We start from the raw sequence: 24,234 nt of genomic DNA on the forward strand, positions 1-24,234 counted from the left end.
TCCCAAAAGGTGTGTACAGCAAGGATGATTGTGGTAAACTAAAAAGCAAAGACCAATATAATACACGACGCTCCAAGCAAAACACATATCATGTGGCGAATAAAAATATAACTCCAAGTAAAGTTACCAATGAACGAAGACGAAAGAGGGGATGCCTTCCCGGGGCATCCCCAAGCTTAGGCTTTTGGCTATTCTTGAATATCTTGGGGTGCCATGGGCATCCCCAAGCTTAGGCTCTTGCCACTCCTTATTCCATAGTCCATAAAAGCTTTACCCAAAACTTGAAAACTTCACAACACAAAATTCAACAGGAAATCTTATAAGCTCTGTTAGTGAAAAAAAACAAAACCACCACATAAGGTACTGCAATGACCTCATTCTTTATTTATTTTGGTGTTAAACCTACTGTATTCCAACTTCCTTATGGTTTATAAACTAATTTACTATCCATAGATGCATTGAAATAAGCAAACAACACACAAAAAACAGAATCTGTCAAAAACAGAACAGTCTGTAGCAATCTGTAACTAACGCAAACTTCTGGAACTCTAAAAATCCTACCTAAATAGGAAGTCCTGGAAAATTTGTTTATTGAACAGCAGCAAAAAGAATCAACGCAAAATCACGTTCCTGTGATTTAGCAAAATTATATTTGTGCGCACAAAGTTTCTGTTTTTCAGCAGAATCAAATCAACTATCATCGTAGGTTATCCTATAGGTTCTACTTGGCACAAACACTAAATAAAAGATAAAAACACATCTAAACAGAAGGTAGATGCAAGATTTATTACTAAACAGGAGCAAAAACAAAAAACACAAAGAAAATTGGGTTGCCTCCCAACTAGCGCTATCGTTTAACGCCCCTAGCTAGGCATAAAAGCAAAGATAGATCTAAGTAGTGCCATAATAATAAGATAGATCTTGAAAGCTCATTTCATATTCTCTACGTTCGGCAGCAAGTTTTCTTTGAGGCAAGAAAAAGTAATCAAAAGGGCTAAATTTAATGGGACAAAGGTCCCCAAGATCAATCACAGGAGGAACGGGTTCCTCCTTTGGCCCTTCATAGTGCACAACTATTTCATCACTAAAAGCATTCTTTTGGAAAAAACTTGTGAGCCTATACTCAAGAGAGTATCCTAACTCATTGTTTCGAAGGGCAAAATCATTATTGAGCTCGTTAATGCAATCAACCAAGACATTGGTAGGAACCTTTTTTCTAAGGTTTTCATTAAAAGCGACATAGTCCAAAGATTGAAAATGTCTAAATTCCTCTTGATCATAGAGGATCGCCTCTATGGGAGGACGACCGGCATCCACCCTATAGTGAGCAAAGATTTCTTTGGCCTCTCTTATGATAAATCTAAACTCATGAGCCAAAAAGATAGTAACAGCGCGCTTAACAGAAGAATGCTCAATATTAGAGAATTCTAGGAAAATTCTTTGTATGCAAGGATGCATATGCATAAATTGTCTTTCAAGTTCAACTACAAGCATAGCGATAGCATCCGCAAGACTACTAGTTCTATGAAGAATAGAACAACCCATGGAAGGTAAAGCACTGGCACAAGTAAAGAAATCTTGAATAACACCTTTGCCAATGATGTTACCACTACCGATTCGAAACTTTTTAGTATGCAAGATAGGGGGTTCATCGGTCGGAGCCTCGGGATTTTCCGTGTTATCATTATTGTCCATATCGATGATAATCTCCCCAATTTCAGACATAGCGACAAACAAAAGCAAGGCAGAAGAAAGCGAGCAAAAAAGAGAGGAGGAGATTGGGAAAGAGAGGGTGAATAAAACGGCAAGGGTGAAGTGGGGGAGAGGAAAATGAGAGGCAAATGGCAAATAATGTAAATGCGAGGGAGATGGGTTTGTGATGGGTACTTGGTATGTCTTGACTTGAGCGAAGACCTCTCCGGCAACGGCGCCAGAAATCCTTCTTGCTACGTCTTGAGCTTGTGTTGGTTTTCCTTGAAGAGGAGAGGGTGATGCAGCAAGTGTAGCGTAAGTATTTCCCTCAGTTTTTGAGAACCAAGGTATCAATCCAGTAGGAATCTCCTCAGAAGTCCCACGCACCTACACAAACAAATTGAGAAGTCGCAACCAACGCAATAAAGGGGTTGTCAATCCCTTCACGGCCACTTGCAAAAGTGAGATCTAATAAAGATAGTATGATAAGATAAATATATTTTTGGTATTTTATAATATAGATGCAAAAAGTAAGATGCAAATAAAAGTATATTGCAAGCAAATATGATAAGAGATAGACCCGGGGGGCATAGGTTTCACTAGAGGCTTCTCTCAAGATAGCATAAGTATTACGGTGGGTGAACAAATTACTGTCGAGCAATTGATAGAAAAGCGCATAGTTATGAGATTATCTAGGCATGATCATGTATATAGGCATCACGTCCATAACAAGTAGACCGACTCCTGCCTGCATCTACTACTATTACTCCACACATCGACCGCTATCCAGCATGCATCTAGAGTATTAAGTTCATAAGAACAGAGTAATGCATTAAGCAAGATGACATGATGTAGAGGGATAAACTCATGCAATATGATATAAACCCCATCTTGTTATCCTCGATGGCAACAATACAATACGTGCCTTGCAACCCTTTCTGTCACTGGGTAAGGACACCGCAAGATTGAACCCAAAGCTAAGCACTTCTCCCATGGCGAGAAAGATCAATCTAGTAGGCCAAACCAAACTGATAATTCGAAGAGACTTGCAAAGATAACTCAATCACACATAAAAGAATTCAGAGAAGATTCAAATATTATTCAAAGATAAACTTGATCATAAACCCACAATTCATCGGATCTTGACAAACACACCGCAAAAAGAGTTTACATCGAATAGATCTCCACAAGAGAGGAGGAGAACATTGTATTGAGATCCAAAAGGAGAGAAGAAGCCATATAGCTAATAACTATGGACCCGTAGGTCTGTGGTAAACTACTCACAACTCATCGGAGGGGCAAGGATGTTGATGTAGAGGCCCTCCGTGGTTGATTCCCCCTCCGGCAGAGTGCCGGCGAAGGCTCCAAGATGGGATCTCGCGGATAGAGAAGGTTACGGTGGTGGAAATTGTGTTTCGTGGTGCCCCGGGATGTTTTCGGGGTACGTAGGTATATATAGGAGGAAGAAGTACGTCGGTGGCCGTCGGAGGGGCCCACGAGACAGGGGCGCGCCCTACAGGGGGGCGCGGCCTCCTATCTCGTGGCTTCCTCAGTTGCTTCTTGACTTGCACTCCAAGCTCTCCAGATCACGTTCGTTCCAAAAATCACGCTCCTGAAGGTTTCATTCCGTTTGGACTCCGGTTGATATTCCTTTTCTTCGAAATACTGAAATAGGCAAAAAAAACAGCAATATGGGTTGGGCCTCCGGTTACAGGTTAGTCCCAAAAATGATATAAATGTGTAAAATAAAGCCCATAAACATCCAAAAGGGGTAATATAATAGCATGGAACAATCAAAAATTATAGATACGTTGGAGACGTATCAGACCTGCCCTATCGGCGTGGTGGAACCATCAATCACTCCTGAGAAGGGCTTGGTAGGCTGAAGCTGATCGTAGGGCACTTGAAGGATGTCGAACATTTTGACGGACAGGACGTTGAGCCCTGTACCGCCGTCGATGAGGGTCTTGGTGACTTGTACGTTGCTGATGACAGGAGAGCAAAGCATTGGGAGGGCGCCAGCGGTGGCCGCGCACTTGAGCTGATCTGCGGAACTGAAGATGATGGCGCACTTGGACCACCTAAGTGGGCGTGTGGCCTCAAGCTTGGGGATGACTGCATTCACCTCGCGAGCAAACTGCTTGAAGATACGCTGCGAGGCTGGGGCTTGAGCTCCACCCAAGATGCAGGCGATAGTGCACGGCTCCTGGAAGCCCCCAGCCCCCTCGTCCTGATGGTGGTCGTCGTTCCTTCTTGGCGGTGGAGGCAGCGGAGGGAGACCGGCGTTGCCTTGGGGGCGGTCCTCGCGAGGCTGATCCCTCCAGGCGCCCTCGCGAGGCTGATCTTGCCAGCGGTCCTCACGAGGCCGGCCACGCCACTCCTGGCGAGGGCCACGGTCGTCCCAGCGTCCTCCGCCACGTCCTCCTCCTCGGTCGTAGCCCCGGTTGTTGCGCTCAGGGCGTCGACCGAGGCGTCCATCTCGAATGGCCCTGAGCTCCTGACAATCGTTGGTGTTGTGGCTGTGAACGTTGTGGAAGGCGCAGAACGACCCTTTGCTCTTGGATGACTCGGGCTGGTTGCGGTCGCGCTTCATGTCTAGCTCCGCCGCGAGTACGGCCGCTCCCTTGCGCTTCACATCCTTGGCCTTGGCCTTCTTCTCCTCCAGGTCGGCAGCTGGGAGCTCAAGGAGGGAAAGGCGCCCTTCCTCAGCCCTTGCGCACTTGGTCGACAGGTTGAACAACTCCAAGGACGTGCACATGTCCTCGTGGATGGTGAGCTCCTCCTTCATCTTGACGTCACGGACGCCATCGGAAAACGCAGAGATGATGGCCTCGTCCGTCACCTTGGGGATCTTGAGGCGAACGTTGTTGAAGCGCTGGATGTACTTCTGGAGGGTCTCTCCCGACTGCTGCTTGACATGACGCGGGTCTCCCGCGGCCGGAGGCCGGTCGCGAGTGCCCTGGAAGTTTGCGACAAAGCGGTCACGCATCTAGTTCCAGGAGGAGATGGAGCCTGGAGGCAGGTTCAGGAGCCATGAGCGGGCACCATCCTTGAGAGCCATGGGAAACCAGTTCGCCATGACTTTCTCGTCGCCATTGGCCGCCTCGATGCTCCGCTCGTAGAGCTGTTGGAACTCCGCGGGGTCGGGGGTGCCTTCATAGCATGGAGGCTGGTCTGGCTTGAACTTGCCTGGCAATGTGACGCTACGCAGCTCGGGGGTGAAGGCGCGGCAGCCCGTGGTGGCCATCGAAACCCTTTGCTGATGTGGAGCCTGCCCTTGATGTCCGCGCACCGCCACCGTAGGCGGCACACGGCCTTGTTGCGGTGGTGCTGGGAGCACGGGAGCGTTTTATCGCGCACGAGGAACTTCTTGGCAGCTTCCTTCTTCGCACGCGGGCGCCCGACATGGCGGGTCGCGCCGGGGGGCATACGCCTTGGCGCCAGGACGCCATCTTGGTGTGGAGGTGGTGGAGGTGGCGCTCCATGAGCCACGTCTCCCGCAGCTGGCGGAGGGCGAGGCAGCAAGAGTGAAGGCACAGGGGAGCCCGCGGCGGCACTGACGAGCTCAGCGATGCGGTCCAGCCAGTCCTTGTAGAGGTCGGCGACGGGGCGGTAGTGCAGAAGTTCGAGTGCCATGAGAAACGCGGCCAGCGCGTCCATGGGAGTGCAACGAGCGTGAGATGACGAGCGGGCCGGGGTCAGCGACGGAGTGGCAGTGCGGCCGTCTCGCCGCACCGAGGGGTGCAGCGAGGATGCTTGCTTCTCGTTCCCCGTCGGGCCGATGACGGCGTTGGCGGCAGGTGATGGAGAACAACGGGGAGGCCCACCGACGGGGTCGTCTGAATGACGCAGGCGGCAAGGGCGGCCCAACCTTCAGTGCGGGCTCGACGGGCGTCCGGCATGGAGGCGATGAAACAATGGGACGCGGATCGGCGGAAGGAAATTCCGGCGCACCCCTACCTGGCACGCCAAATGTCGGATTTCAGGTTCCGCCAAAACCCTTGAGGTTCGAACACTGGGGTGCGCACAAAGATTTCCCCTACCAAATCACGCCCTCACCCTCACCATGATCTCGAAAGGCTAGCTAGATGAACTCGCAACACAAGAGACACAAGATTTATACTGGTTCGGGCCACCGTTGTGGTGTAATACCCTACTCCGGTGTGGTGGTGGTGGATTGCCTCTTGGGCTGTAGATGAACAGTACAAGGGGAAGAACAGCCTCCTGAGGAGAGGTGTTCTTGTGCTCGGTGAATGTGTTTTGGGTGAGGATGGCTCAAGATGATCCCCCGCCTACTATGGTGGCTAGTCCTATTTAGAAGCCCTGGTCCTCTCCCCAAATATTGAACAGGAAGGGAGCCAACAACGGCCAATTTGAAAGGGGACAGCTAGTACAAGCTATCCTGGCAAAAGTAGTCTTCGCCTGCCAAAGGCTCTGGTGGTGACGCCATCTTGGGTTCCACGGTGACCTCCGTCCTGCCGTCCTGTTGGTCTTGGTCTCGTTGCACCGATATGGAAACCTTTGCTTGATGCCTCGGTACTCCTCGCCTGCGCTTGCCTCCTTAGCACTAAAGAGGGAACTAGGACACTGTGTGTGCTGGCGCCCGCCTGGCCTTGGTCACCATGGCTGACGTCGTAGGAACCTCGCGAGGTTCGCCTTGCCTTGATCTCTCCGCCCCTCGCGAGCCAGCCTGGTGAGGCCGCTCCTGAGGAGGTCTTGGGTCGTCCGCCTCGCGAGGCTTGGCCCCTCGCGAGGGTCTTGAATGCTTGTTGGTGAAGATGGCCCATACTGGGCCTCGAGTGGAGCCACGCCGCGGGCCATAGGCAGGCAAGTCTGGGGACCCCTATTCCCAGAACACCGACAAACTCTTTATCCTAGAACAGCACGAACAGCATAATCACTAGCATCACACATAATTTCAAAGGGTAGGCTCCAATCAAGTGGTTGAAGAATAGGTGCAAAAATTAAGGCTTTCTTAAGTATTTCAAAGGCTTCTAAACAATCATCATAAAAAACAAAGGAAGATATTTTTGCAGAAGTTAGTAAGAGGCCTAGAAATTTTAAAGAAGTCTTTAATAAATCTCCTATAGGAACCAGCATGACCAAGGAAACTTCTTATACATTTGATATCTTCAGGACATGGCATTTTTTCAATTGCATCAACTTTGGCTTTATCAACTTCAATATATCTTTCGGATATTTTATGCCCCAATACAATACCTTCATTAACCATATATAAAGTGGCAGTTCTCCCAATTCAAGACAAGATTAGTTTCTTCACATCTCTGCAAAAGTCGATCAAGGTTGCTTAAGCAATCATCAAAAGAAGTTTCATAAACGGAAAAATCATCCATGAAAACCTCAACAATCTTTTCACAAAAATTAGAGAATATAACTGTCATACATCTTTGAAATGTAGCAGGTGCATTGCATAAACCAAAAGGCATACGCCTATAAGCAAAAGTGCCAAAAGGGCAGGTAAAAGTAGTTTTTTCTTGATCCTCTTGTGACACGGGTGTTTGGGAAAAAACCAGAGTATCCATCTAGAAAATAGAAGTGTGTATGTTTTGATAGTCTTTCTAGCATTTGATCAATGAAAGGTAGAGGATAATGATCTTTCCTAGTAGCTTTGTTTAATTTACTAAAATCAATTACCATTCTATAACCTGTTATAATTCTTTGCAGCATAAGTTCATTTTATCATTAGGAACAACAGTAATACCTCCCTTCATAGGGACATAATGAACTGGGTTTACCCATCTACTATCAGCTATGGGATAGATTATACCTGCTTCCAGAAGCTTTAATATTTCATTTCTTACCACTTCTTTCATTTTTGGATTTAACCATCGCTGGTGATCAACAACTGGTTTAGCATCAGGCTCCATATCAATTTTATGCTGACATAGAGTGGGACTAATGCCCTTAAGATCATCAAGATTATATCCAATAGCAGCACGGTGCTTCCCTAGAGTTTTCAATAATCTCTTTTCTTAATGCTTTGAAAGGTTAGCACTAATATTAACAGGATATATCTTCTTTTCATCAAGATAAGCATATTTCAAAGTATTAGGTAATTATTTAAGCTCGACACATGATCGCACTTGGGTGGAAGATGATCTCCAAGAGTCTCAACGGGCAAATTGTGTTTCAAAATAGGCATTTGTTTAAAGAATATTTCATCTATTTCGTTTCTTTCATTCATAAACATATCATTTCCATGGTCTAGCAAATATTGTTATAAATGATCAGTAGGAGGCATGGCAATAGAAGCAAGACCAATAATTTCATCTTTACTAGGCAATTCTTTATCACGAGGTTGTCTACAGAATTTGGAGAAATTAAACTCATGAGACACATCCCCGAAACTTACACTAACAGTTTCTTTCTCAAAATCTATCTTAGCATTAACAGTATTCAAGAAAGGTCTACCAAATAAGATGGGACAAACATCATCTTGTGCGGAACCAAGAACTAGAAAATCGGTAGGGTATTTTATTTTCCCATGCAAGACTTCAACACCTCTAACAATCCCAAGTGGTGTGATAGTATCTCTATTAGCAAGCTTAATAGTAACACCAATATTTTCTATTTCAGCAAGTGCAATATCATTAATAATTTCTTGATATAAAGTAAAAGGGATTGCACTCATACTAGCACCAAAATCACATAAGCAATGATAACAATGATCTCCTATTTTAACAGAGATAACAGGCATGCCAACAACAGGTCTATGTTTATCTTATTCATAAGGTTTAGCAACTCTAGTAGCTTCATCACAGAAGTAAATAACATGCCCATCAATATTTTCACCCAAGAGATCTTTAACCATAGCAAAATTAGGTTCAACTTTAATTTGCTCACGGGGTGTAAGTGTTCTTGTATAACTCTTACGGACTACAGTTGTTGGGGATATTACTATTTGTGTAAGCCGCCCAGGAGGGGCCGGGTTACGCAAAGAGTACTCATCAGAGGAAGCCCAAGACCAAGCATGAAGATGGCGGTTCAATAAAGAGCTTAAGGCCCACGGGCAACTTAAGCCCATTGTAGTAAACCGCCATGATGGCAAGACTTGTAACGTAAGGTAGATTTAACTAGTCACCGAGTCGGACTCTGTTTATAAGCCGGCCGGGACTCTGGAAGCCGCAGGGATCAACCCGTGTATATAAGGGGACGACCTGCGGGCGACTTAGGGCAAGAAACAACACATCGAGAACCGGGCATAGCGTGTCTCGCTCCCTGGTTATCGAAACATCAATACCAACCCAACTAGACGTAGGCCTTACCTTCACCGTAAGGGGCCGAACTAGTATAAACTCTCTCGTGTCCCTTGTCCCGATTTAACCCCTTCAAGCTTCCTAGTTGCGATGGCTCCACAACTAAGTCCTTTCACGAGGACATCTGACGTGACTACTCCACGACAGTTGGCGCCCACCGTGGGGGCAGCACGCGGTGGATTTGAGTTCTTGAAGGGCAACTTCGAAGGGCTCAAGGGGTACGTAGTGGGCCAGATGACCAAGAGTCGTCGCGGCAAGATCTACATCAACGATGAAGGCTGGGGTCCCGACGCCGGCTCAATTGAGTACGGATACCGGGTCCCCTTCAGCGGAATCCACGTCTTCATCGGCCGGATCGGTGAGCCGGGCCCTGAGCCGGACAACTGCACTGACCTCGTCGAGACGGCTCAGCGTGCGAGGAAGACCCAGACTCCGCCGGTCATGAGGCGTGCCTTCATGGGATGCGTCCACGGAGAGGAACTTTCCGGATCTGAAGATGGGGGTGAGACGACCGTCCTTTTAGACGGTGACTCGTCCGCCGGCTCAACAGATTCATTGTATCAGGTACAAGACGGCGCGCTCGGGGGCTGTTCCGATGGCATCAGTATTCCGGACCTCGATGAGCCGCCAAGATGGGCCGGAATCTTCATGGCTGGAACTCAGCCCGGTTCAAATTCTACAGCGGTGGTAGCGATCATGTCCGGATCAGGAGCAGTCGGGGCAGGCGGCCCCGTGCGCCCACCGGCTCAGGTGCTGATGGATCTCATGGACAAGCTTACGGCCCTGTTAACCGCCACGGTTATTCCTGCAGATAAAGATGAGCAGGACGTGGCGGTAGCGCAAGTGCGTGAGGAGATAGCACAGGCCAAAGAGGCTTTGGCAGCTGAGGATACTAGACTAGCTGTGGAGCGGGCGGCTCTCGACGCCCGGGCATAACGCTTGCAGTCAGAAGCTTACCAGCTCACGATGAGCTTAAACGCATCCAATGAGGTAATGAGGAGGAGACATCAGAAAACGCAGTCCCATTTACCTCCGAATTACGACCCCCGGGTTCTCTTTGCTACACCCGGAGCCAGCCCTAGTAACCCGCCAGAGGCTGATCGGCTTATGACAGCCGGAACAGGAGGACCGGCTCAGCCTCGGGATATGGTGCCGCCTCACGTGAGCATGCCACTATCGTGTCATGTGTCGATTCCACCTGGTCACTTTTCCAACCCCATGGAGAATTTAATCGCAGCTTCAGCGCTCTTAGCGGCTCTTCCTATGGAAGGTGATGACCCGACGACGGTGGAAACCTGGAGGGTCAGAGAGCTCCTCCAGACAGCCCTGGCTCAACTAGAGACCTATTCTTACAGCCGGGACAGAATTCATTCAACTCCCCCGCCCTGGGTAGCACCACCTCGCCAGAACCGGAGCCCGAGTTACAGCAGACGCATAGAGTCGGAAGCTTTGTCGAGCAATGCCCAACGGCGTAACCAGCCCGGGGGCTATAACCCGGCGCAGGACCAAGTACGTCAGGAGAATGATCACCCGGAGTATCCAATGACATCTGTTGAGGCGGGAGTAGCCTCTAGAACCGGCGGTGTCCCTTGCCTGGTGCCGGCTCTGCGTGATGTACGTCTGCCCAAGGACTTCAAGGGACCTCGAAAGCTACCAAATTACACGGCCGATTTACAGCCCGGGGCGTGGATCGAGAGTTATGAGATGGCCATGGAGTTGCTGGAAGTCAGTGACGCAGCAATGGCTAAATATTTTACCATGAAGTTAGATGGAACAGCCCGGTCGTGGCTAAAAGGCTTGCCACCCAATTCCATTGGCTCATGGGGCGAGTTAAAGGCCCGGTTCATCCAGAACTTCAAGGACACCTGTAAGCAATCTATGTCAATTGTGGACTTAACAGATTGCAAGCAAGAGGAAGGTGAATCCACCACCCATTGGGTACGCCGGGTCAATGAGATAATTCATTCCTCCGATAAGATGGATGTTGGTTCTGCGGTTCTTATGCTGGAGAAAAATTGCCGTTTTGAACCGCTGAGGCAGAAACTGGGGCGCATTAAACATGACCTCACAGATATGGGTACGCTGATGGCGGCTTTAGTCAAATATGCCGATTCTGATAGTACCAAGGATCCCGCGTCTGACGATGAGAAGACAGGGAAGGGAAAAAGGAACGGCAATGGAAAGGGTCAGCAGCATAACCCGGGGAGTCAAGGCGGCAATAAGCATAAGGCGGACGGTAACCCGGAGTTTGTTGCCAATGCCAATGTACGAGGTAACAATCCAAGACGTAAGGGTAAACCGCCACAATCCGGCGGGTCAGGCCCATCGCTGGAGCAACTACTCAATGAGCCCTGCCCGAGACACGGCACCCGGGAGCGGCCGGCCACACATCTATGGAAGGATTGTGTGATCATGAAGGCGTTTAAAAATTCCAACACCTTCGACGGCGGTCAAGGATCTGGTGGCGGCTCAGGGGCCGGCGGCTTTCATGGCCCGGGTGGCGGTTCAAATTCCGTTTTTCAGGGGCATCCAGGTGGTAACAATCAGCAGCAGTCTAGTCAGGGCGGACAGCAGCAGCAACAGTCGGGTTATCAAAGCCATCCGAAGCAGTTGAGTGGCGGACAGTATCACGTGTTTACCACTAGCTTGTGTAAACGTGACCAGAAGATTCATAAGAGAGCTGTGAATTCCATTGAGCCGGCAATTCCTCATTATTTAAGGTGGTCAGAGCATCCCATCATATGGAGCAGGGAGGATCATCCTCCACGGGTCGATAACCCTGGTCAGTTGGCTTTAGTAGTGGCGCCTCAGGTTGGTGGGTATAAGTTCACCAAGGTGCTCATGGATGGGGGTAGTAGCATCAACATCCTCTACTACTGATAAAAATCTGAGAACATCCAACACTATTTTTCATGGAGTTGTCCCTGGTAAGTCGGCTTACCCAGTTGGCAGGATTGAGCTAGAGGTGGCTTTTGGAGATGAGCATGACTCCCGAGCTGAGAAGTTGACGTTTGAAGTGGTCAAGATCAGAAGCCCATACCATGCTCTGTTTGGACGGCCGGCTTATGCTAAGTTTATGGCCCATCCATGTTACGTTTATTTACATCTCAAGATGCCGGGTTACAAGGGCACCATCACTGTACATGGCAGTCGTAAGGTAGCATTGGAGTGTGAAGAAGGTATCGCGGCTTATGCTGAGTCGGCCTGCGCAGCAGAGGAGCTCAAAATTTATCAAGACAATGTTGACCCGACGGATATGACATCCCTGAAGAAGCCAACTACAGAGCATGACCCGGCATTGAAGTTTAAATCGGCAGCTGAGATGAAGCTTGTTGACTTTACCCCGGGTGATTCTTCTAAGCAGTTCAGCATCAGCAGCAACTTGGATCCCAAATAGGAAAGCGCGCTCATCAAGTTCATCCGTGAGAACCGGGACATCTTTGCATCGAAACCTTCTGACATGCCGGGTGTACCGAGGGAACTCGCTGAGCACACTCTCAATATTGATCCAAAATATAAGCCGGTCAGGCAGTTTCTTCGCAGTTTTAATGAAGAACGACGGAAAGCTATTGGGGAAGAAGTCGCCCGGCTCTTAGCGGCCGGGTTTATCATTGAAGTTTTTCACCCGGAGTGGTTGGCTAACCCGGTGCTTGTCCTCAAGAAGAACGGCACCTAGCGGATGTGTGTGGACTACACGGACTTAAACAAGGCTTGTCCGGCTAACCCTTTTGCTCTCCCCCGTATTGACCAAATCATTGATGCTACGGCGGGTTGTGAGCGTTTGAGTTTTTTGGATGCCTACTCCGGTTATCATCAGATTAAGATGGCAGTTAAGGACCAGGAGAAGACGGCTTTCATCACTCCGTTTGGAGCCTTCTGCTATGTATCTATGCCATTCGGGCTCAAGAGTGCCCAGGCGACTTATCAGCGGTGTGTGCAGAACTGCTTGCATGACCAAATTGGGCGTAACGTCCATGCCTATGTGGACGACGCCGTGGTGAAGTCTAGAGAAAAGGAGACTTTGATATCTGACTTAAAGGAGACCTTTGATAATCTCCGGGTTTACAAGATGATGCTTAACCCAGCCAAATGTGTGTTTGGCGTTCCTACGGGCAAGCTCTTGGGTTTTCTGGTGTCCAACAGAGGCATCGAAGCTAACCCGGAGAAGATTAAGGCAATTACCTCCCTGGCTAAACCGGCGCGCATCAATGATGTTCAGCGACTGGCGGGTCGCGTTGCCGCCTTAAGTCGATTCATAAGTCGGCTCGGTGAGAAAGCCCTCCCATTGTATCAGATGATGAAAAAAACTGACACCTTTGTTTGGAGTGAGGCCGCTGATGCTGCTTTTGAAGACTTAAAGAGACAATTGTCTGAGCCGCCGGTTCTTGCGGCTCCAATTGACAAAGAGCCTTTACTGTTATATGTGGCTGCCAATTCACGAGCCGTCAGCGTTGCCATTGTGGTGGAGCGTAAGGAAGCCGGTAAGGAGCATCCGGTTCAACGGCCGGTTTACTACATCAGTGAGGTGCTCATTAAATCCAAGCAAAGGTACCCGCATTGGCAAAAGCTTGTTTATGGGGTGTTCATGGCAAACAGGAAGTTGAAGCAGTATTTTCAAAGCCATCCTATAACTGTGAGTTATGCCCCTTTGGGAGACATCATTCAGAACAGAGAGGCCACAGGACGAGTCGCCAAGTGGGCTATCGAGCTTGGGCCTCATGGCTTGAAATACATGCCTCGGACAGCTATTAAGTCTGAGGCCTTGGTGGACTTCATCAATGATTGGACAGAGCTGCAGGCACCTGAGGAGAAGCCGGATAGCACATACTGGACTATTCACTTTGACGGGTCCAGGCAGCTAGAAGGCCCGGGGGCTGGAGTGGTGTTAACTTCCCCTCGAGGTGACAAATTTTGTTATGTACTCCGGCTTATGTTCCCATGTACTAACAATGCAGCTGAATATGAGGCATTACTCCATGGTCTCCGGATGGCTAAGGAGATGAACTTAAGCCGGGTACGATGCTTGGGCGACTCAGATTTGGTGGCTCAACAAGTGTCAGGCAAGTGGGATTCCAAAGACCCCCTCATGGCGGCTTATCGTCGTGATGTAGATGTTGTGGCTGGTCACTTCGCGGGTTATCAAGTGGAGCACATTGATCGAAGGAAGAATGAGGCGGCTGATGCTTTAAGCCGGTTGGGATCCCAACGAAAGTTGGTGCCGCCCAACACCTTTCTTGATGTGTTGCATAACCCTTCTGTCAAGGTGCCTACCAAGGAAGACTTAGCAGTGCCAGACCCGGAGGCACGGTTGGTGGCGACTCTTCATGTTATCCCGGATTGGACGGTGCCTTACTTGGCTTATATGACCCGGGGTGAATTACCGGAGGATGAGACATTGGCGAGACAAATAGTTAGGCGCTCCAAATCCATGACGATTGTTAACAGCGAGTTACACCACCTCATCGTCACCGGGGCGTTTCAACGATGTGTGTCACCTGCAGAAGGCCAAGAAATACTTCGTGAGATCCATGAAGGGGGTTGTGGCCATCATGCCGGTCAAAATCCCTTGTGGCCAAGGCTTTTCGTCATGGTTTCTATTGGTTGACAGCTCACGCTGATGCGGAAGATCTGGTCAGTAAATGTGACGGGTGTCAAATGTTCTCACGACGAGCTCATGTGCCGGCTCAAGAATTAAGGATGATCCCAATCACCTGGCCGTTTGCAGTTTGGGGGCTTGACATGGTTGGACCTTTCAAAAGGTCTAAGGACAAAAAGACACATCTGCTGGTGGCGGTGGACAAGTTTACCAAGTGGGTTGAGGCAGAGCCGGTCAGTAAGTGTGATGCCGCCACGGCGGTTCAGTTCATGAAAAAGGTGATCTTTCGTTTTGGCTTTCCACATAGCATTATAACTGACAATGGCACTAATCTCTCTAAGGGTGCCATGGAAGAGTTCTGTCAAAGAGAACATATCCGGCTTGATGTTTCGGCTGTTGCTCATCCTCAATCCAATGGTCAAGCAGAGAGAGCTAATCAAGAGATCCTGAAAGACATCAAGCCCCGGCTCTTGGTCCCTTTACAGCGGACTCCGGGTTGTTGGGTGGAGGAGTTACCCTCCGTGTTATGGAGCATCAACACTACGCCTAATAGATCTACGGGATACACACCTTTCTTCATGGTTTATGGAGCAGAGGCCATCCTGCCAAGTGATATCCGGCACGACTCACCCCGAGTGGCGGCTTACGTTGAGGCGGACGAAAAGGCTCGTCAGGATGCACTTGACTTGTTGGATGAGGAGTGAGACTTGTCAATAGCCCGCTCGGCGATTTACCAGCAAGACCTGCACCACTATCACAGCCGCCGGGTCAAGAGCAGAACCTTTCAGGAAGGCGACTTAGTGCTCCGGCTCATCCAGGATCAGTCTGATATGCACAAACTATCCCCACCTTGGGAAGGGCCCTTTGTGGTCAGCAAGAATCTGCACAACGGGTCATATTATCTCATCGATATTCGAGAGCACAAGGACTCATTTAAATCGGAGGAAGAGATCCGCCGGCCGTGGAACATAGCTCATCTCCGGCCTTACTATACTTAAGTTTCTTTTTTAAAAATACCTTTTATAATGTATATATTATATAAAGCAATAAAGCAGGACCTCTGTCCTTTTTTCCCATAAAGAAATGTTTCATGTTTTCTTTATCAGGTGATGGACACTGCCAACAGGGGACGGATCATATCTAAATCCGGCTTTCCCTTTGGTCCGGCTTATGATCATATCTGAATCTAGCCTTGGTCACTTGGGGGCTTCCTGTTCAAACATAGGTCGTATTCGAACCAAAGAGAACATAGCTGTCGATACCCACTTGATCGGCATATTGCCAAACCCACTTGGGGGCTTCCTGATCAAATTTGAATCATAGCTTAACCCCTTTGGGTCTGACGTGGATTGTATTCGAATCAGCATCATTAAACAACTCTAATGTTCACTTGGGGGCTTCCTGTTCAAACATAGGTTGTATTCGAACCAAAGAGAACATAGCTGTCGTTACCCACTTGATCGGCATCGCCAAAGCCACTGGGGGCTATATGATCGTATCCGAATCTTAGCTTAACCCCTTTGGAATGGTTTTCTGATCGTATTCGAATCAGGAGCCTGTGAACATTTGCAAGTATGACTATTTTCGCTATCATTGAAACCTTCTTGAGGAGATGGTTTTTGATCTTTCCGGTTTTATATTAGTTACTTCAGGTTCTAACAAGTGCCAGGTAAAAACTTATATGAGCCGGATAGGTTATCAAAAAGGGTCGCAGGTATGCTGTTATGATTATGTTTTATCTAATCATGAACCGGCTTATACACATGATTTTTTGATCATGTCCGGGTTATCAATATTCTATAACCCGCTGGTGCAGTAAATTGTCCAGGAAGCCTTGCCTGTTTTACGTGCAGGTTAAAACGGAGCAAGGTGAAATATCAAGGAAACACTTGAGTAACATAAGCAAGATGAATTTAGTGCTGGCGGCTTAACAAAAGCAATAAGTACCATAAGGCATGACAGGCATTAACGAGTTTTTCTATCCTATTACAAGACTCCCCGAGTCTGAATAAGTGAAGCATTGTTCTTTGCAAAGTTATAACCCGGCTGGCGGCTCATTCCTCCGGCTGGCTTGATGACTCCGGATTATCCTTCCCCGCCTCTCCTTCAGTTGTTTTGTCCTGGAAGGTGGACCAGGCCCAGTCAATGCCGCTCAAAGCTTCAAATTCAGCTTCATCATCTATTAAACTGGCCGAGTCCACTTCAGGGGCAAAGGTATGCTTACGCGTTGGAGGGATCAGGCTGACTTGGTCATATGGGACATTTGGGATTCTTCGGTTCTCGCTATCATAACCCGGCGAATACTTGGTGAGATCAGTATCCTCTCCCATGAGAGTCGCCAGGGGGCGTACGACTTTAACACAGGCAGTGAAGTCATGTTCGCCAAAAGCAGTGCCGTCCTCCTTAAGACTTGGATATCCAAGAGAGAGGTCAGCAAGGTCAAGTTTTGGCACCCATGCTTTTGCCCGACTCAACGCAGCCACGGCTCCGGCTCTCGCAGATGCCCGCCTTAAGTCTTGAATGCGTTGACGTAGCACCGACAGATGTCTCAACACGTCTTGTAGGACCGGGGAGAGGTATTTGATAAGGCCACAGCGGTCAACGCATGCTGTGACCCGGAGTACAACTGCTCTACCAAGGTATACACTGCCTTAAGCTTGACCAGCATATTCTCCTTAAGATTGGTACTCCTGGGGCCTGCATATTCACAGGTATAACAGTAAGCCGGAGGCAAATATTACGGTAACTCTTGAAGGGTTACAATATTTACGGGCGGCTTACCAAAGATAGCTGAGACCATTTGGGATATGTGCCGCTTTAAGTCGGACAGCTCATTTGTTGCCTCGGCGAGAGATGCCTCCGTTGTTTCAGCCCGAGTCACCAGTGAAGCCCTCTCATCAACCCAAGCCTTCTTTTCCGATTCAAAATTTTTCTTCAGCTTCTCTTGTTCAGAGACACTGAATTCAAACTTGGAATTGGCTTTCTGAGTTTCGAGCTCTTGGGTTTTCAATTGACTCTTCAGATCAGCACTCTCCGCCTCAAATTGACTTATGGTGGCCTGCATTGACATCAGGTTATGGTAAGAATCTTGGTAAGATAACATTTAAGTCCCAAGCATTTTACAAGTAAAGACACTTGGCACTTGGGGGCTAATGTATGTTTAAAGAATTTTTACTCTATTTTACCAAGTCGCACATATTAAGTCTCAAGCACTTTACAAGCAAAGGTACTTGACACTTGGGGGCTAATGCGTAACCCAAATTCAAAGTTTCCTGCTACTTCCGGGTTAAACATATTCAATTTAAACCGGACAAAACTAATAGCAAGCAGATTATTAAGTCTACAGCATATTCATTTATAAGCAATAGACTTGGGGGCTGGTACAGTAAGTAAGATTCAGAGAAAAAGCTTAAATTTTACCTCAGATTTATGTTGTATTTGCTTCACCATGTCAATTTCCAGGTCACGACTACTGTGTACTTGGTTCAGATAGCCTGAGACTATATCACCAATACTTAGGTGAGAGTAATCGGTGATGTCTTGTTTGGACTTCCGGCGCTGGGCAAACTCCTCCTTGGGGGTGCATTGGGCAAGGGCAGTAGGCCGGCCCGGTTCAACGTATTGGCTCTTCACAATTTCAACCTCCGGGTCAGCCGTCTTGGCCGGGCTAGGAATTTCCAGGTCATCCGAGTTGTGAATCACGTCTTCTGCAGGCGGGTCAGAAGTTGGCTCCGGAATGTCCGAAGCCGGTTCAGGCAGAGGCTGATGAGTGGAGCTGTCTGGAACGGATGAGTCAAGCACCGGTTCAGTAACCACCGGGTCTTGGGACGGCTTATTCTTCTTTGCCCTCTTGCTGGGCTTTACTTGCAAGCTGTCAATCAAAGGTGGAAGGATAAGTATCAAAGTATAAGTATGGATAAACTCAAAGTAAGAAAGGTTATATTACCCGGGAGCCGTTTTGAAAGCCGGCATGTTCGATTGCATCGACTCATCGGAAGAAGGGGAGGTATCCTGATAGTTGGAATCAGATGAATTGAGAGGTTGGCGAATCAAACCCATCAAGGGTAAAACAAAACGTAAGTCAGAGATAACCTCAATCTGACGCTTCCTGGTTACATCGGGTAAGCCGGAGGAAAGCTCTACGTCCTGGTTGGCTCGAGTCTGTCGCCGGTTCTCAAGCTGCTGTTGCTTCAAAAGAAATTGAGGATCTTGGTAAGCGATAGGGTGTGAAAACCTTACTTTCCGGGTCACCCTTCGGATTCTTTGTGTTGGCAAAGGCTCTGAGTCGGAGGAAATTATAGTTACCTCTTCGCCAGCTGCTTGACTGTTCCTAGTATCCTCCTGAAAGGATCAAATGTCAGTAAGATAACGGCAAAGGAGTTAAAGAAAATCAAAAAAGATTACCTCTTCCTCATCTAACGAAGAGTCATCCAATTTAAGCATATCAAAGGCACTGGGTTTCTTCTTCTTAGAGGTACCCGTCCTGGCGGCTTTCCTTTCGATCTTCTTGGCCGCCCGGGCCAGTTTTGCAGCCTCATGGTCATACTTGACCTTCCAGAAGTGGTCATCGGCCTATGGGAAAAGACAAGGAATCATAAGTACCACAAGGTAACATATTAAAGAGTATTTGTGAAGACTAGTAACTTACTGCAGGAGCCGGATTCTTCTTGCAGAAGGGAAGCAAACTGAAAGTATTACTGGTTACAGTGCCTTCCTTCAATAGCGATTGGACTGTAGCATCTACCACATCATCTGGTAAGTCCTCAAGGCTATGACGCATTGAGTCGTCCTTTTCGCCAGTGTAAGTACACATTAAGCCGGAGCGGCGGCTTAATGGTAGTATCCGCCAGGTGACCCAGACCCGGACCAAGTCAATGCCAGTTAACCCGTTGCCTAAAAGAGCTTTGATCTTTCTGATGGTGGGGTTAAGAGGCAGGCGCTCAACAGCAGTTAACTTGTCCGCCAGATGATGATTGGACTCAAGACGCAGGGCGCGAAAGCCGGGCAGAGGCTTCTCATTAGCTGGAGAGGTGTCTTGACAGTAGAACCACGTTTGGTTCCAGTCTTTTGGGTGACTCGGCAGCTCAGCGTAAGGAAAAAGGCAGTCTCTCCGCCGCTGGATTGAGATACCGCCAAGCTCAAGGCTAGGCCCGTTGGCGCGTTCATTCTGCCGGTTTAAGTAAAAAAGCTCTCTGAACAGCAGCAGACTTGGTTCCTCTGCTAAGTATACCTCGCAGAAGACTTGGAAATTACACATATTGGACACGGAATTGGGTCCAATGTCTTGAGGCCTCAGGTCAAAGAAATCCAGAACTTCCCTGAAGAATTTTGAGCCGGGAGGGGCAAATCCCCGGTTCATGTGGTCTGTGAAAACTACTACCACCCCATCTTTGGGTTAAGGTATCTCCTCAGACGGGTGAGGGGCACGATAGGACATGACCTCCTTTTTTGGCAGATGGCCAGACGTTACAAACTCAGCAAGTTTGCTTTTGGTGACTGTGGATGGAACCCAGTTGCAAGTCACAGGGGCCTTAGCCGCCTTAGGAGCCATAACGGCAGTGGCCTACGAGAAAGTAAAAAAAGTTCCGGTTCAAATTTAACCCGGGAGAAATATTCAAATTTATTTAAGATAGCGGCTTAAGCAAGGGGCCTAATGATATAAGGGTGATTGTGCAGTAAAGTTTAAACCGCTATCAGGATCAACAGTCATTCAAGGATTTTTAAACCGGACACCTAGACAGTGGTGATAAAATAAGTTTTCCAGAAGAAGCTTTCCGGGTGATAGAAACAAGTTTCACGGACAACAGCCTTTATTATGGATCAAGCTATTGTTCTAAAGGAGAAAATTTCTAGACCTAAAAACAGGGCAGAGAAGTTCATGCATTCAAAGGAGGTTTCCAAACAAGAAAAATGAGATCTATTTCTATACAAGATCAACGCAAACAACTACCACAACAGTTCTGCATAGTTTTTATGATCTAAACAGGCTGTGGAAGTGCAGACTAGCAAGAATTCGCATCGGGCGGTGATGAACCCGATGAACTTGGCAGAGCTTCAAGATAGATCTAAGAAAGGGGAAAAAAGGAACTCACGGAGGAGGATGAACCGCGGAGGTTCGCCGTCGATCTCTGGTTATAGTCAGGTAGATGCAGCGGCCTGAGTTGATGAAGACGAGGGAGTCGATGGTAACGGCGGCGGAGCTTGAGAGGCAGAGAGGAGAGGAAGAAGACGACTGGAAGGGTAAAAAGGAAAAGACCCAAGTTGTGGCTATTTATAGGAAGAAGATGACTGAGACGGCGCGGGAAACGAGGACATAACAATTATTATCCAGCGGCCCTGACGCCTCGATCTTCGGAGTGATCAGTAAAGAAAAGATCCGTTGAAGGATTTGATGGAATAAAAAATGAGTTAAAGGAAGAATGACGTCATGCCGAGTTAAGACGGATCTAGAAGATGACGTCATGGCGGGTTAACAAAAACCCTCTATATAGTCAGAAGACTGAAGATTTAATTCTTTAAAAATATTTTTTAGACTGACATGAACAGGTTCAAATCAGTCTGGGGCCTAATGTTGGGGATATGACTATTTGTGTAAGCCGCCCAGGAGGGGCCGGGTTACGCAAAGAGTACTCATCAGAGGAAGCCCAAGACCAAGCATGAAGATGGCGGTTCAAAAAAGAGCTTAAGGCCCACGGGCGGCTTAAGCCCATTGTAGTAAACCGCCATGATGGCAAGACTTGTAATGTAAGGTAGATTTAACTGGTCACCGAGCCGGACTCTGTTTATAAGCCGGTCGGGACTCTGTAAGCCGTAGGGATCAACCCGTGTATATAAGGGGACGACCTGCGGGCGACTTAGGGCAAGAAACAACACATCGAGAACCGGGCATAGCGTGTCTCGCTCCCTGGTTATCGAAACATCAATACCAACCCAACTAGACGTAGGCCTTACCTTCACCGTAAGGGCCAAACTAGTATAAACTCTCTTGTGTCCCTTGTCCCGATTTAACCCCTTCAAGCTTCCTAGTTGCGATGGCTCCACAACTAAGTCCTTTCACGAGGACATCTGACATGACTATTCCACGACAACAGCTGAAGCTTTAGCATGTTCTTTTATCCTAATAGGAAAGGTGGTTTCTCAACATAAGCAGTAGGAATGACTGGATCAACATTATAAGTAACGGTTTCTTCTTCAGCTTTAATGGGTTCTACTACTTTTACTTCAATGGGAGGATGATATTTAAACTACTTCTCCTTAGGGAGATCGACATGAGTAGCAAATGATTCACAGAAAGAAGCTATTATCTCAGAGTCAAGTCCATATTTAGTGCTAAATTCACGAAAAACATCGATAACCATAAAAGACTTAACACAACCAAACTCAAGGTTTATACCAGACTCCTTACTTTGTCGAGCTCCCAATTTCAGAATTGTGTTTAATTCTTTCCAAAATATCCCATTTGAATTCAATATTATTCTTCATAAAAGAACTAGTACAAGAAGTATCGAGCATGGATTGATCATTACGAGAAAGCCGAGCATAAAAATTCTGAATAATAATTTCCCTTGAGAGCTCATGATTGGGGCATGAATATAACATTGACTTAAGCCTCCCCCAAGCTTGAGCGATACTTTCTCCTTCACTAGCCAAAAAATTATATATGTAATTTCGATCACGATGAACTAGATGCATAGGATAAAACTTCTAATGAAAGTCCAATTTCAATCAGTTGTAATTCCAAGCTCCAATATCATCGCATAGCCTATACCATGTCAATGCCTTTCCCTCCGAAGATAAATGAAAGACCTTCTTCTTGACTTCATCCTTGGGTAAACCTGAGATGACCCATAAGTATAGGGGATCTATCGTAGTCCTTTCGATAAGTAAGAGTGTCGAACCCAATGAGGAGCAGAAGGAAATGACAAGCGGTTTTCAGTAACATTTTCTCTGCAAGCACTGAAATTGTAGGTAACAGATAGTTTTGTGATAAGATAAATTGTAACGAGTAACAAGGAATGAAAGTAAATAAAGTGCAGCAAGGTGGCCGAATCCTTTTTGAAGCAAAGGACAAGCCTGGACAATTTCTTATAATGAGAAAAGAGCTCCCGAGGACACATGGGAATTATTGTCAAGCTAGTTTTCATCACGCTCATATGATTCGCGTTCGGTACTTTGATAATTTGATATGTGGGTGGACCGGTGCTTGGGTACTGCCCTTACTTGGACAAGCATCCCACTTATGATTAACCCCAATTGCAAGCATCCGCAACTACAAAAGAAGTATTAAGGTAAACCTAACCACAGCATTAGACATATGGATCCAAATCAGCCCCTTACGAAGCAACGCATAAACTAGGGTTTAAGCTTCTGTCACTCTAGCAACCCATCATCTACTTACTACTTCCCAATGCCTTCCTCTAGGCCCAAATAATGGTGAAGTGTCATGTAGTCGACGTTCACATAACACCACTAGAGGAAAGACAACATACATCTCATCAAAATATCAAACGAATACCAAATTCACATGACTACTAATAGCAAGACTTCACCCATGTCCTTAGGAACAAACGTAAGTACTCACAAAGCATATTCATGTTCATAATCACAGGAGTAATAGTATGCATTAAGGATCTGAACATATGATCTTCCACCAAGTAAACCAATTAGCATCAACTACAAGGAGTAATCAACACTACTAGTAACCCACAGGTACCAATTTGTGGTTTTGATACAAGATTGGATACAAGAGATGAACTAGGGTTTTGAGAGGAGATGGTGCTGGTGAAGATGTTGATGGAGATTGACCCCCTCCCGATGAGAGGATCGTTGGTGATGACGATGGTGATGATTTCCCCCTCTCGAAGGGAAGTTTCAACGGCAGAACAGCTCTGCCAGATCCCTAGATTGGTTCCGCCAAGGTTCCGCCTCGTGGCGGCGGAGTTTCGTCCCGTAAGCTTGCCTCTGATTTTTTCCAGTGTAAAAGCCTTCATATAGCAAAACATGGGCACCGGAGGGCCACCATGGGGCCCAGGAGACAGGGGCGCACCCAGTAGGGGTGGGCATGCCCCCCACCCTCCTGGCCAAGGTGTGCGCCCTCTCTGGTGTTTTCTTCGCTCAATAATTCTTATTAATTCCAAAACTAACTTCCGTGGAGTTTCAGGATTTTTGGAGCTGTGCAGAATAGGTTTCCAATATTTGCTCCTTTTCCAGCCAGAATTCCAGCTGCCGGCATTCCCCCTCTTCATGGTAAACCTTGTAAAATAAGAGAGAATAGCCATAAGTATTGAGACGTAATGTGTAATAACAGCCCATAATGCAATAAATATTGACATAAAAGCATGATGCAAAATGGACGTATCAACTCCCCCAAGCTTAGACCTCGCTTGCCCTCAAGCGGAAGCCGAAATCGAAAAATATGTCCACATGTTTAGAGACAGAGGTGTCGATAAAAATAAAATACGACATGAGGGCATCATGATTGTCGTGGGAAACGAACACCTATGGGGCAGGGCCCCTTTCGGTCCGGCAAGGGAGCGGAGAGCGCACGAAGAGCGGATCGAGGCGGAGCACGCGAGCGATTTTTACCCGGCTTCGGAGCTCTCCGGAGAGATAATACTCCTACTGCTGCTTTGTGGTTGTATTCTGTTCTTGCTTGAGAGCGTGAGAGTG

The sequence above is a fragment of the Triticum dicoccoides genome, chromosome 7B (assembly GCF_002162155.2).
Source record: "Triticum dicoccoides isolate Atlit2015 ecotype Zavitan chromosome 7B, WEW_v2.0, whole genome shotgun sequence".
In the NCBI taxonomy this organism is placed as follows: Eukaryota; Viridiplantae; Streptophyta; class Magnoliopsida; order Poales; family Poaceae; genus Triticum; species Triticum dicoccoides.